A 13,186-nucleotide genomic window follows, 5' to 3' on the forward strand; every position below is an offset into this window, starting at 1 on the left:
GGTCCAAACGCACATCCCTACTTCTATCTAGCTTTTTCTTTAAGCATCTTCTCATGGAAATTTACTTTTTCATTAAAAGGTTATCAAAAATGATGAAGATATCGGTTTGAAGGTTTAAGTTTTACTTTTCTCCTCCAAAGTTTATCTCGATTTAGGAATCTATATTGAATATGATGAAGATATCGTTTGAATATTAATGGGGTTTGATAAGATAACCATTGATTATATGGTTTGACATCCCTTTTTCGATTTTCTTTGGTACAAGATTCTTGATGTACATATTATCAAGTCTAATGTGTATGTGGTAGAGAAACCCAAAATCTCACTTTTATAGGTACGAACTTCTTACCTGGCATCTTTATTCTTTTTTTTTTTTTTTAAATATTTTAGGTTAAGTCTTAATTTACATAATACAAAGCCAGAGTATCCAGTAAAACTATTGAGAATGAAACTTCAGTTCAGAAAATGCTTTAGAAACATTGGCTGGTTATTTTGAAGTCAACATGCTATTGTTGGATCTTACGAATTTCTCACTTAATGTGAGTGTTTCAATTAAAAATCTTTTGAATTTGCACATCTAATAATCATATTCATTATTTTTTTTTATAGTTAATCTTACAATCTTACAAATTGTTTATAAAGTATATTGTTGTATTTTTGCAGATTTAGTCAATAGTCGGTACAAGTTTAATGATACGGACCCATCCCATACTAGGCCCGTATCATGTCATAAGCCTAAGTGTAGAACTCACTCCCAAAATCCAGCTTGTAGGAGGAGGGGACACCTAGACTTATAAGTCACCAACTTATAGTACTTTCGGCCGATGTGGGATCATAACAATACCCCACACTTTGAAGAGTCAACGTCCTCGTTGGTCACGGTTGGCACCCCTCTTTTTCGGGTCCAAGCCACCACTCCGTAGGCTACCACTCCAAGTGTTGGCACTTCGAAAGATGGGGACTGATACCAATTGATACGAACCCATCTCATACTAGGCCTGTATCATGTCATAAGCCCAAGTGTGGAACTCACTCCCAAAAGTCAGCTTGTAGGAGGAGGGGACACCTAGACTTATAAGTCACCAACTTATAATACTTTCGGCCGATGTGGGATCATAACATTTAATTATTTGGATTCAGTTTTTTGAAGCATATATATCTTCTACACATGTATGAGGGCTTGGCGACCATATAGGGGTATAAATCCATTAAACTAAAAAAATGATACTTTAGGCATAAGCATTTATTTATCATTTACTAGTTTATAACCTGTAGGAACGACGATTATAAAAATAATTAAACTTTCATAATAAAAACTTAAAATTATTAATTAATTATTTTAAACAAATTATTAATTAAAAGATATTTTTTAAGTTATATAAAATTGTAATCGTTGATTTAAATAAATACATGACTTTATAATCTGTATTAATTTTAATTTAATTTTTATTCTAATATTATTAATTTAATGTAATTAGAGTGACAAAATTAAAATTTGAAATTTGACATGACGAATCAATAAGTTGACAAGTTGCATGACATTAATTAGGAGACATAATAGGGTGACAAATGGCAAAAAGAGAATAAACTTATTTTTTTATTCGAATAGGAAGATTTATATATATATATTTTTTTTAAAAATTGTGTATTAAGAATTTTTGCCAAATTATTCCCACGTTGTATCTTTGACTAAAGCAAGGGATAAGAAGATCATAATTCATAACTAGCCATTCAAGTACAAAAAGTTGATATTTTGTTGGAGTTATATATATATATATATATATATATATATATATATATATATATATATATATATATATATATATATATATATATATATATTGTCATGTTAATTACTAAATAATTATATAAAAGTGATCAAAACTTGGACCTTCGGTTTCAAGACGACAATGAGACGTTTGCCATTTGTAATTGGTGATCACATTCCTTTGACAACATATTGACTGATATGAAACTACTGGATTTCAAATACATTTCTTATATTATATTTTTAGATTTAGTATATGATGATGTAATAAAGGTCAATGTGATTACTAAATTTTCTACTGTAAAAGATAAATAATGAGATACCTTGAAATTTGTTTTCTTACTGTTTGGTAACTCAGGACATAAACAACCAAAAATATTTATCTTTTTGAGTAGTAATGAATAAATAGTTAGACATGTGATTTACTCAATATTTATCACATAAAAATATGAAAGACAAGTCTATATAGTTCATGGTCACCAAGTAAATAGACCGAACTATATGTTAGTAATATTTTTGGTTTTTGGTTGGTTTCGTTTACTTGTGTATGATCTAAACATCAACAATTTTGAAAGCAAGAAGTGGATAAGTGATTGTGATTTATTGTGCATGAACTATAGTGGATTTGTTTCCATGAAACTAGATATGAGGTTTTTTTGTTGATTTGTTTCCATGTACTATAATATGTTCTGAATAAATTTTATACTCATATATTTCTTTTTAAAACTCAAATGTGTACGTGCAGGCTTTCCAATATGTCCACATTTATATGAATTAGTTTGTTGCATGCTTAAAGGTTTATAGCTTAAAGATTGATTATAGACAAGGTAAAAGCTTTGAATGTTTCATTTGCAAGATCAATAGACCCAACTGTATTTGTAATATCAGTTATGATGAAGCGTTGTTGAACGGAATAAATATTCTCATTTTAATTTATATCAAGAAAACCATGTATAAATCACATGTAGGCAAAACCATGTATAAATCACATGTAGGCTGATGGGTGTTAATTTTATTTGAATTGAATGGTTTTTGGTTTAATTTTTAAACAAACTACTATGAAATGATCTTGGTTTATTGTGATTTTTTTTACTTAAGTTGTAACATTCTCATTTTAATTTATATCAAGAAACACAACTTGTGGTCTCTATATTATTAAGGGTATTTTATTCATTTACATGGATCGCGGACATAAAAGACACCATCTCTAGAAAGTTTTGATCTCCAAATCGTTTGGTTTGATAAAAAAAACTTCAACATATATATAATATATGACTTATTTGATTTTTATACCAGTTATATATTAAATTTAATTTAAAATACAATAATTCCATTATGTTTATTAATCTAATTTCAATTTTATAATACCTATAAATACATCTAATATTGATAAACAAGTCCACAACGTCGTATAATATTAACCGTGAGTATCTTCACTTTTACAAAATATTTTTTTTACGTATCATATTTGTAATAAACTAATAAAAAAAATTATTTTTCAGATCGTAAACATTAATATATATTAATTTTAAATAATCAATATAAAAGTCTAAACAAAACTTATATCTTATTAATTTAATAATATTTTATAGATCTTTGATTTTTCATTATCATTTTTAATTATCAATATTGTATTTTTTTTATCCGTGGTTTTCACGGGTTGTAACCTAATGTAAGATAATATATTGAAGAAAATGTAAACAATGAGAAACATATGAAATGAAAAATATTACTAGCCGTTTACCCGTGCCAAGCGACGGGTGCTAATGATTTGTTTTAGAAACTAATTTGTAGAAGCAATTAATTATTTTACGCAAATAGTTAAAACATCTAAACAATTATCAATAAGAATCATGGTAGCATAAACGAAATCAATAATAATTAAAAATGAAAATTTGAGATTATTTATAAATGTTCATGAACATAAGATTGATTGTGTTTATACACCACATTTTATGTATAAACTTCTCTATCGTTGAATTGTTTGTCAGACTTCACTAATACTTTTGTATCGACACGCGCAAATCAACATACGACAATATTTTCGACCGGTGATTAATTCATTCCGGTAAATAGTTCTTTGCGGCTATCAGATCAAACTATAAAAACCACTAAGTATTTAACCAAGTTCTAAAATATTGATAATTAAATCAATATAATTTATAAATCTTTTCTATTCTAATAAAAGTTTTTCATTAATTTTTAATATTTTATAAGGTTTGAAGATTTTCAGTGACAAATATTTGATTTGGATTTTAAAAAGCGTAGTTTTCATAATATTAAGTATCTAGATGATCTTAAGAACCATCAAAATTCAAATAAATTATTTAGAAACGAATGATTTATTACAAAAAATACGAAATCAAAAAAGATTAGAAATTATAAAATCATAATTGAATATGAAAATATATCGATATTATAGTTTATTTATAGGAAAAAAAATATAACTTTTTACTGTTTTTATATAAATTTTTTCATATCATACAAAGAAGATAAAAAAAATCCAATCTATTTAGATATGATTTTCTAAGTTTTCTCAAATTAAATTTTATTGCAAAATCAAATATTTTATGTTATTTATTTCTGGCAAAACAAATAATAATAAAAAGATAAACGAATGATGTTTGTCTTAGGAACTTATTTTGGTGGCTTTGTAAGTATTTTTTTTGTTTTTTTATGCTTTTTTCTCCTATCCGACTGCTTTTAACATTTATTATTTATCAATGGGGATAGTCGTTGTCCGGTTAAAATAAAATCATATCACTGCTTTGTGTTAATAATTATATTACCATATCATTTTTATCTCGTCAACTGTTATTTATTTGCATTTAATTAGGGATGTTATTCGGGTCGGAACCGAACCGAACCGACCCGAACCCGAATAAACCGAAAACCGAATAAGAGTAATTGTATGAACCAAAAACCGAACCAAATAAGCAATACGGGTTCGGTTCGGTTCGGTTCGGGTATTATTCGGTTCGGTTCAGTTCCGACCCGAATAACCCAAATAACATGTACAAGATGATTAAGGAGCTGAATAACCCGAATAACCCGGATAACCTAAATAACATTTAGAATGTGATTAGAAATATTGTATTTTGTATGACTTTTGTAGCTTATGATTTCATAACAAATCTTTTAAAGAAACAAATTAAAAGATTGAGTAGTAGATTAACACATTCAAATTTCAATGAGTAACATACATAATAACACATTGAAAGATTGAGTGGTAGATTAAGATACAAATACTTACTTGAGTTTCTTGATTTGGAACCCAATTTTTTATGACTTGAATGGAGTTTGATCACACTAGAAACTAGAAAACAAGGATGAGGAGACGATTATTTTTTCCAGACGCAAGCGCCGACTTTTTTCTTCATAACGTGAATGGACTTTGAAGTTTGAACTTTGAACTAGTGATGATCGATCAATGAGTCCAGGTTATCGCAAGTCGCAAGGGCAGCAGCCGCATCTGTCGATCAAAGAATAATGTCGCAAGGATGAGAAAAACCTCAATCGATCAAAGAGTAATGTCGTCGACTCGTCGATTTGGTGTAATACGCTACTGTCGATTTGGTGTAATACGGATGATCGAATTCGATTTCGTTGATTTTTTTTGGTGTATTACGTGGGTTTTGTTGGGTACCGATCGATAGAAAAGAAGACCGAATAAGCAATAGTGTTAGGAAAAAAATGTGACTTTTCATATTCTGTTCGGTCCTTTTGGACCGAATAAGCCCTTATTCGGGTAACCCGGACCGAATAACCCGAAAACCGAATAAGCCTTATATAGATACCCGAAAACCGAATCGAATTGCTTATTCGGGTCTAATTCGGTTCAGTTCGGTTCGGTTCGGTTTTCGGTTTGGTTCGGGTTTTCGGGCCAAATTCTCATCCCTACATTTAATTAGTATTGCTTGTGGATTAATTGCATGTGAGTTCATTAAGCCATATCTTGTAGATCCGCGACAACCAGAGTGTAGATTCAAAGTAGAATGTCCTAATTGGATAGAGTTTATTCAACGTACAAAATATTAATAAGATAAATGATCACATACCTCATCAGATAAATGATTACATACCTCATCAGGTGTCTTAACTAATTACAATTTTCTAAAATTTTCATCGGGAAGATTTAAAAGACAATGATGCTTCATTATATATGTGGTTGTTGCAATGTATTTTGATTTATTTGTGTATTACACTGTACTTCCAATTTTTTTCTTAATAAGCCTTTGTACATCAATAATCTACCCAATATAAATATAGCATTGTACTTTCATTTTTCCTTGTATGTCATTTCTATAATTGGTAAATGTTTCAAGTAAAAAGTTGTAATAGATATTACAGAATGTAGGATGGAACATTGAAAGCATATTGTTATTTCCAAAACGAAATGGAAGTACGATGCTATAGTACACATATAACGGAAAGTAAGATGTTATAAATGAAATACACATAAATGAAAAGTTAATTTCTTTTTTCGAGTAAATTACATTTTGGTCCTCGATTTTTACAATTTTGGTCCCAAAACGTTTTGTATAATTTTTCTAAGCTAATAGCCTAGTTGTTAAGACTTTTAAAACGACCATTTTGCCCTTGGATAGTGGGAAAAGTACACTACAAAAAGTAAATTTGTAAATAGCTCTTATCCTTTGATTTTGTTATAAACTTTCAAAAAAGAAGAGCACATCTGTGATTTATAAATTTTTATTCAAGGACATGCAAAAATTACAAAGTTAATCCTTGTCGTTATTGTTTTTTAGTTTTGGTCCAAGGGCAAACTGGTCATTATCAAATTTTGACAGCTAGACTATTAATTTCAACCCTTAATGTCAAACTAAATCAACACTTGAAAAATTATAAAGATAACTATGGTGGAATAGACAAATACCACCAACTATATCAGATGTGAGGGTTAATCAACTGTTAACCATGTCATTTTGATAGAGGTTCATCACCTGATCAGGTGTGCCATATTTAACATTATCATAAATCAATACTCACGCTCACAAAAAATTGTTTCCCTACAAAGCCAAGACACAAAATTAAGCTTTCAGTCGTTCCATTTATCCCTTGTTGTAAACATGTTTACTGGAATATTATTTTAGGAGACAAAGAGGAAGAGAAAGAGAGACAAATAGCAATACATTTATGGTATAACATTCTTGGAGTGCCTTGCCTTTTCACAAATTGCCTATATTACAGAGCACATAATAGTGAGAAATGAAAGCCCTTTTCTGATCAATTTTATACTTTTGATCAATCAATTGATTTCATGATTTTTACTCAAATGAGAGATCTGTCTGCAGCAAAAAAAAAAACCCAAAAATACAAAATGCATTAACACTAAACTGCAAGGATTAAAATCTAATTGCATACAAACATATTTTGTATATTTAGCTAAAAAAGAAAATTTTGATCAACTGTAACAACTAAGAAGTTTCAATTTAGCCTAATCATGAAAACTATGTAAAGTGATAAGATAAGAAAATGAATATGTTGTTGAGTATTGTGTTACCTATATGAGGGAAAATTGGACTCGTGGGCTAGAATCTACGTGAAGTGGTCATGATTGCTCGTCATATATCACCTGGAATATTTAAGTTAATAAGCAATTATTGGTCAAAAGGATACAACTAAGTGGGATGATAGTAAGAAAAATCTTATAACTTGGTTCACGGGTTATGTTTGGAGCATCTCATTAAACCCCAACAACCAAAAAATATGGAGATAATGAAATAAACACATTATTTGGTACCTCAAAGTCAAAGTGAAAATCCTAATAGAAAAACACAACTTACCAAATCATAAAGATGACGCTTGTAGGGTTCGTGGTGGTGTGTGTATTCATCTGGAGAGAAACAAAATATATTTCTAGGGTTCCTGCTGTGTATTCATCAAGAGAAGGAAACATAAACATGCGTGTGCATAGATCGATTGATATTTACAATTAAAAAGGATTTCTTTTTAAAGTGGTCAACTTACCCATCGATCCTAGGCACTAAACTGAAGCAGAAAATCAAAACGTGGGCATGAAATAAATTAAACCGAAAATCCAAAACGAAACAAACACTCAAAATTTGGTTTACCTGAAAAATAAAGCAATAGAACCTGTTATGTGACTTTCATCGATTCTATGGCGACCACAGACAGAGAAAGAAATGGTGAGTGGTGGTGGTGGGTTTATCAGACGATGGAAGGTAGTCTGTTTGGCTGTTGGCAAAGCAGGAGGTACCCATCTATACAAACAAAAAGTATAAAAGTATTGCATATTATTAAAAAATTTATGATTTTTATCCACAAAAAAAACACAAGAAGTAATTAAAGATGATGTGTGTAGATGAATAACATATGTTACCTCCCACTACCAGTTATCATGATGAAAGGTTCAGTTCGCCACCTATGTAAAGTATCACCCTGCATTTGAGAAACCAAAAGTTATTCTTTCATTCAACATACTTTTTCTTTCAAATTCTAGAAACAAACATGGCACATGGCAAAACAAGTAATTAAGGAAAGTATGTGTACCTGAGCATAGGAAAAGAGCCTCCAAACATACAAAATTTGAATTCGTCATTTGCTGGTCAACCCTGGAAGTCAAAATCGTAACATATTCCTTACCTGTGAAAGAATGAAATCGGGATTGATTTGAGCAGGTGTTCCTGTGAGTCAACCAGAAAAAAAGTCAAAATTGGTGTATTAGACCTGAATTGGTTTGATGAAAAAAAAAGTCAAAAATTTTAGTAATCTGGAATGGAATTGTTGCTTTGTTTGATCGCAATTTGAGTTTGTAGTTAACGAAGAACATGTGAAAGAAAGTAGAAGAAGAAATCAAGAAATAATTGAATCTGATAACCTCATATTTTGAGTGACGAATACAGTCAAACAAAAAAATTGAACACCAAAACCTAACAACCGACCTTCGTTAACCATAACCCAACAAAGAAATAGACAAAAAAAATTGGAAAAACCACTAACCGAAACCAAACTAAGACGAATTGCAGAAGAAATCGATGTAGGTTTCTGCCTGGGAGTGAGAAATCGATTACGATCCATGGTGTAGAGTCGGTGACTGTTGTGGTGACGCTCGCTTCTCGGTGAAGATGATGGCGGACGAAATATGCGATGCGTAAAACTTTTCATGAAAGCAGGAAGAACAGATAGGTAGAAGATGTAATGGTGGTTGGGTGCGTTTAGGATTTGTGCATTTAGGAAGAACTGATTTAGGGTTTTAGTGAGTAATTGGATCAGGTCTTCGGTGGGAGACGTTGGTGGAGATCTCTGCATCTTTGGTGGAGACAGTGAGAATTGGTTTGATGGCGGCTGTGTTTAGGAGATTAGGGTAAGGTCCGCGTGCAGTGTAATTCGTATCCCGTGTAATGTAATACGTATATGAGTTGTTATATGTTTAATATTATTGTACCTGATTTAACACATGTTGTACCTTTTAATTTTCAAGAAATGGACAATATCTTTAATAATATAGTAAAGCTATATTAAAGATGACCATCTTTAGGAATAGTGTCTGTTTGCCGGCCATTTTATCCGGAATAATGTCTGTTTGCTGGTTTTTATCCCACGCCTGTAGGTAATCAATCCTTCCAGTTTCTTACTTCCATCGTTCCTTATCCAAACCTTCTGTTCTTTTTCCTCTGCTTCCCGATCCTTCCACTCTTCCCAACACAAATCAAACTCATAGGAGTTCTGAGTTGTCGATTCCTCTATTATACCACCGAAGAGTGCAGTCGATCGATCGCTGAGTTCGCTTCTATCGCTCCGCCATAGCTGACGCCGCCGACTCCGGCTCCGACACAGAACACTCCGATGAGTCTGCCTCCACCACTGGAGAGGTCGGCGAGCCCTAATTTCGTGCAGGTCTACTTCGACCCCGGCCACATCCACACTCATCTTATCGACGTTACCCCATCGGCTTCCAGGGCCTCAGACCATTCTTCTTCACGCTTCCACTGCCTCTACTGTTACGTTACCCCGTTTTCCCTCTTTCAATTTCGATTCATTTTCGTGCTTCATATACTTATGCCTCCTTGATCTCCCAATCAGTTCTTTACAGATTTCATTACACCCACCAAACCTCACCGCCGATGCCCTCTAAACAACCTGCTCTGTCGCCTTCTTGTGTAACCAGTTACTTGTATAATCTATTATACCTTATATTGAAGATGTATCTATTATAAGGTATAATAGATTATACAAGTAACTGGCTTTGGCTGAAGGTATTCAACATCTGAACCCTACCATCACCAGCATGTGTGAAGTAATCGGCTTTCAATTTCTCATAGTTGTGTGTTTATTATTATGTTCAGGTTCTGTTGGATTAATCGGATATTGTTGGATAGGGAGCATGTGTGAAGGTAGGAATCGAGTTGGCTTAAGGGTCTTTTGAAGTAAACTGATGCTTTGTTTTTCTGTCCATAGGATTCTGTGAACAGAAATCACTATCTTGGAGAGTACAAAGGACAACTCGCGTCAAGGATTTTTTTTTGGGTTTAAAGAGTTCATCACTGCTATGCAGGTATGTCTTATTTCTTCTTTTCTTTTCTAACGTTGAGAACTAAAGTCATGAATGGTGATCGTGGGAGGTGTCAATGGAACTGCATGTATGAATTCTATCCTGGAACTTCCAATTATAACAATTATAGGTCGTCAAATTACATTACATTCCATCAAGTTAATTTCTTCTCTAAGTTTTATTCCATCAATTAATTTATTGAATTTATAACTATCGAATCCTTTGTTGACAGAATACTGTGTCATTCAGAGTAAAGAAAGGCAGACATGGCATTCTTATAAAATTTTGCTGTCACCGGCTTCTGATCGGTGCCCTGCTTCTCTGCACACCAATCTTATTTTCTTAATTTGGTAATTTTATTCTTTTATCTCCTTTTCATATGTTAATTTTTGCTAATATTTATGTTTTAGTATATGAAATAGCTATCTTGATCTAATGAAATATTTATTTTCCAGTTGTAATTTCCATTGTTTGTAGTTGTTGGTCATTTAGTAATATTCAGTCGGTTAATTCGGTCTAGAAAAAAACAAACCTTATACGTAACGCGTTTTATCGTAAGTAACAGTTTAGCTACTTTACCTAATGGGAGAAAAAAGGAAACAACCCCTGCGAAATATAAATCATATCTCAATTAGTGACCCAAAATTCCATTTTTACCCCTCAGGCTTGTAAGTTGAAAATAGGGGATGCGAAAGGACCATTGTTGGACACAAAATTTGCTTTGTGTGATCGTGCAAACAATCCAAGAGTTTGGTTTCGCCAAGGTCAGATTGGTCATTTCATAAACTACATTTATAAAAACCAATTTCACTTAATAGAATGATATTTAATTGTTGGCAAAACAAATAATTTTGTTCATATAGGCACATATGGCACTCAGTGAGATAGATGCTGCAATGAATTGTTTCAAGAAAGCAAAGTGACTTGGAACCAAATGATGGTTATACAATAAACAATTAAACGCCACTTTTTTTTATATATTTCCATTCTTTAATCAAAATCAAATCTTTATAACATTTATATGATTAAACATGTATATCCAGGTGGAATATAAAGAAGGTTTGTTTGCTTTATATGCAACTAGGTTATAACATACACGTGGAATATAAAGAAGGTTTGTTTGCTTTATATGCAACTAGGTTATAACATACACGGTTGACAAAGTAAAACAACATTAAAACTTTAAAAAACATAATCATTAATCATAGATTGGCAAACAGTTATTGTTATACAAAGTTATATGTTTTGACACTTATTGTTATATGAAGTTAGATGTTTTGTTCAAAACTATATAATCTTTAATTTAAAGTGATAATGCTATACAATGAAAACTAAAATTTAATAGAGAAAAAAAAAAAGAACAAAGCCAAACAATCATAGAAATAACATTGTTTTATTTAAAATTAGAAAGTAAGATAATATAAAAAAAATATATGAACACCATAATGATAAATCAATTACAAATCAAAATGATGAATACATATGTATTATCAATAAAAATAAAAGATATATAAAGAAAAAGTTTTTACTATTTTTTTTATAAAATAAATAATGAAAGAATGTAAATATATAGATTAAAATAAATAACCTTATTGTAATACTTTTTGAATTAGAAACTCGAGTAAGGTTAAGATAGGTTTGTTTATGATAGTTAACTTTTACCCTCATTATTTTCTTTTATATCATTGTTTTAAAATAAAAATATCATTAGAACCCCCTTTTTACCAAGTTAAAATTCAGGGCCTTGTGATATTTAGAAATGTTTGTGCTGTAGGAGGGGCTCATGGGATCAAGATTTTTGAAAACTAATGATGGATGGCTTGGAAAATAGAAACGTTGGATGAGTTTGTTAGTTGGCTTAAAAAGATAAAATCTAGATTAAACACAACGTTTCATAATTAATTGTTTAATTTAAATTAATTTAACAAATAATCAATATATATACCAAAATGAATGTTAGTATTTAACTTTCAAGTTGATTTAACATGATCCTCAATGAAAACTTGTCTTTTTGTCCGAAGTTGGTTCTCGTGTTTTTGAGGACTTCAAATATTATGAACACCACTTCATATTTATATATAAAAATTTGGGGCGTTCCCTTCAAATACATAATATTCTACATTTAGTAGAGCACAAGGATTTAAATATATACATGTATGCCAAAAAACTTGGGTGCCACATTAAACGTTTAATCACATGTTTTATATCCAAAATTTCAACCTTCCATTGATGAGATCAATGTCTTAATAAGCAATCATAACTCTGATGACCAATATACAAACATTCAAAATAAAACCAAAATCTATATTCATGATTATAATATAAAAGTATCATAACTACTCATTCTTGCCTGGTTATATGTTTGGGCATATAACATTCTCTAAAGAGGGGGTAGCTTACTTTGGTGGGCCGGATTTGGTTTCGACATTACCGCCCAACATTCCCTTGTACACATCAAATATATATATATATATATATATATATATATATATATATATATATATATATATATATATATATATATATAATATTCATCTTCATGTCACATGATAAAAGGACCAACTTAAACAAAATGGTCCAATAATATATACTTGTTGACTGTCTCTGGTTTCAATCTTACATTAGATAAAAGAAGAATTGGATCAGCATGTTTTGGAAGTGATTCTGCAATTGACTCTTCTCTCTCAATCAATTTCCTTCTCCTAAGCATATGTTCAACACATGAAATGGAAAACTCATAATTAAAACCATCTCGAATTAAGCACATACCATAAAAAGAAGAGATTTTGAGATCATAACCTTTCATTTTTCACTCACGTCAATGTGTCTATACTTTGGGCCACCTGATGTTTGTCTGTAATGTATAATAACAAACTACATCATTT

General features: G+C 30.9%; 1 long non-coding RNA gene across 5 annotated transcripts; it reads left to right on the plus strand.

The window, feature by feature from the left end:
- Positions 1–9,300: 9,300 nt before the first annotated feature.
- Positions 9,301–11,374, plus strand: LOC145135617 (uncharacterized). 5 transcript variants are annotated; one of them, XR_013719931.1, is made up of 6 exons: positions 9,301–10,005; positions 10,096–10,143; positions 10,208–10,459; positions 10,534–10,651; positions 10,966–11,065; positions 11,165–11,374. It is a non-coding gene; the product is annotated as an uncharacterized LOC145135617 (long non-coding RNA). The 5 variants fall into 5 exon arrangements; XR_013719932.1 differs by having other exon boundaries at positions 10,208–10,431; XR_013719930.1 differs by having other exon boundaries at positions 10,208–10,304.
- Positions 11,375–13,186: the final 1,812 nt, after the last annotated feature.

This window comes from Lactuca virosa, chromosome 9 (assembly GCF_052849685.1).
Source record: "Lactuca virosa cultivar CGN04683 chromosome 9, Lactuca_virosa_CGN04683_v6, whole genome shotgun sequence".
In the NCBI taxonomy this organism is placed as follows: domain Eukaryota; kingdom Viridiplantae; phylum Streptophyta; class Magnoliopsida; order Asterales; family Asteraceae; genus Lactuca; species Lactuca virosa.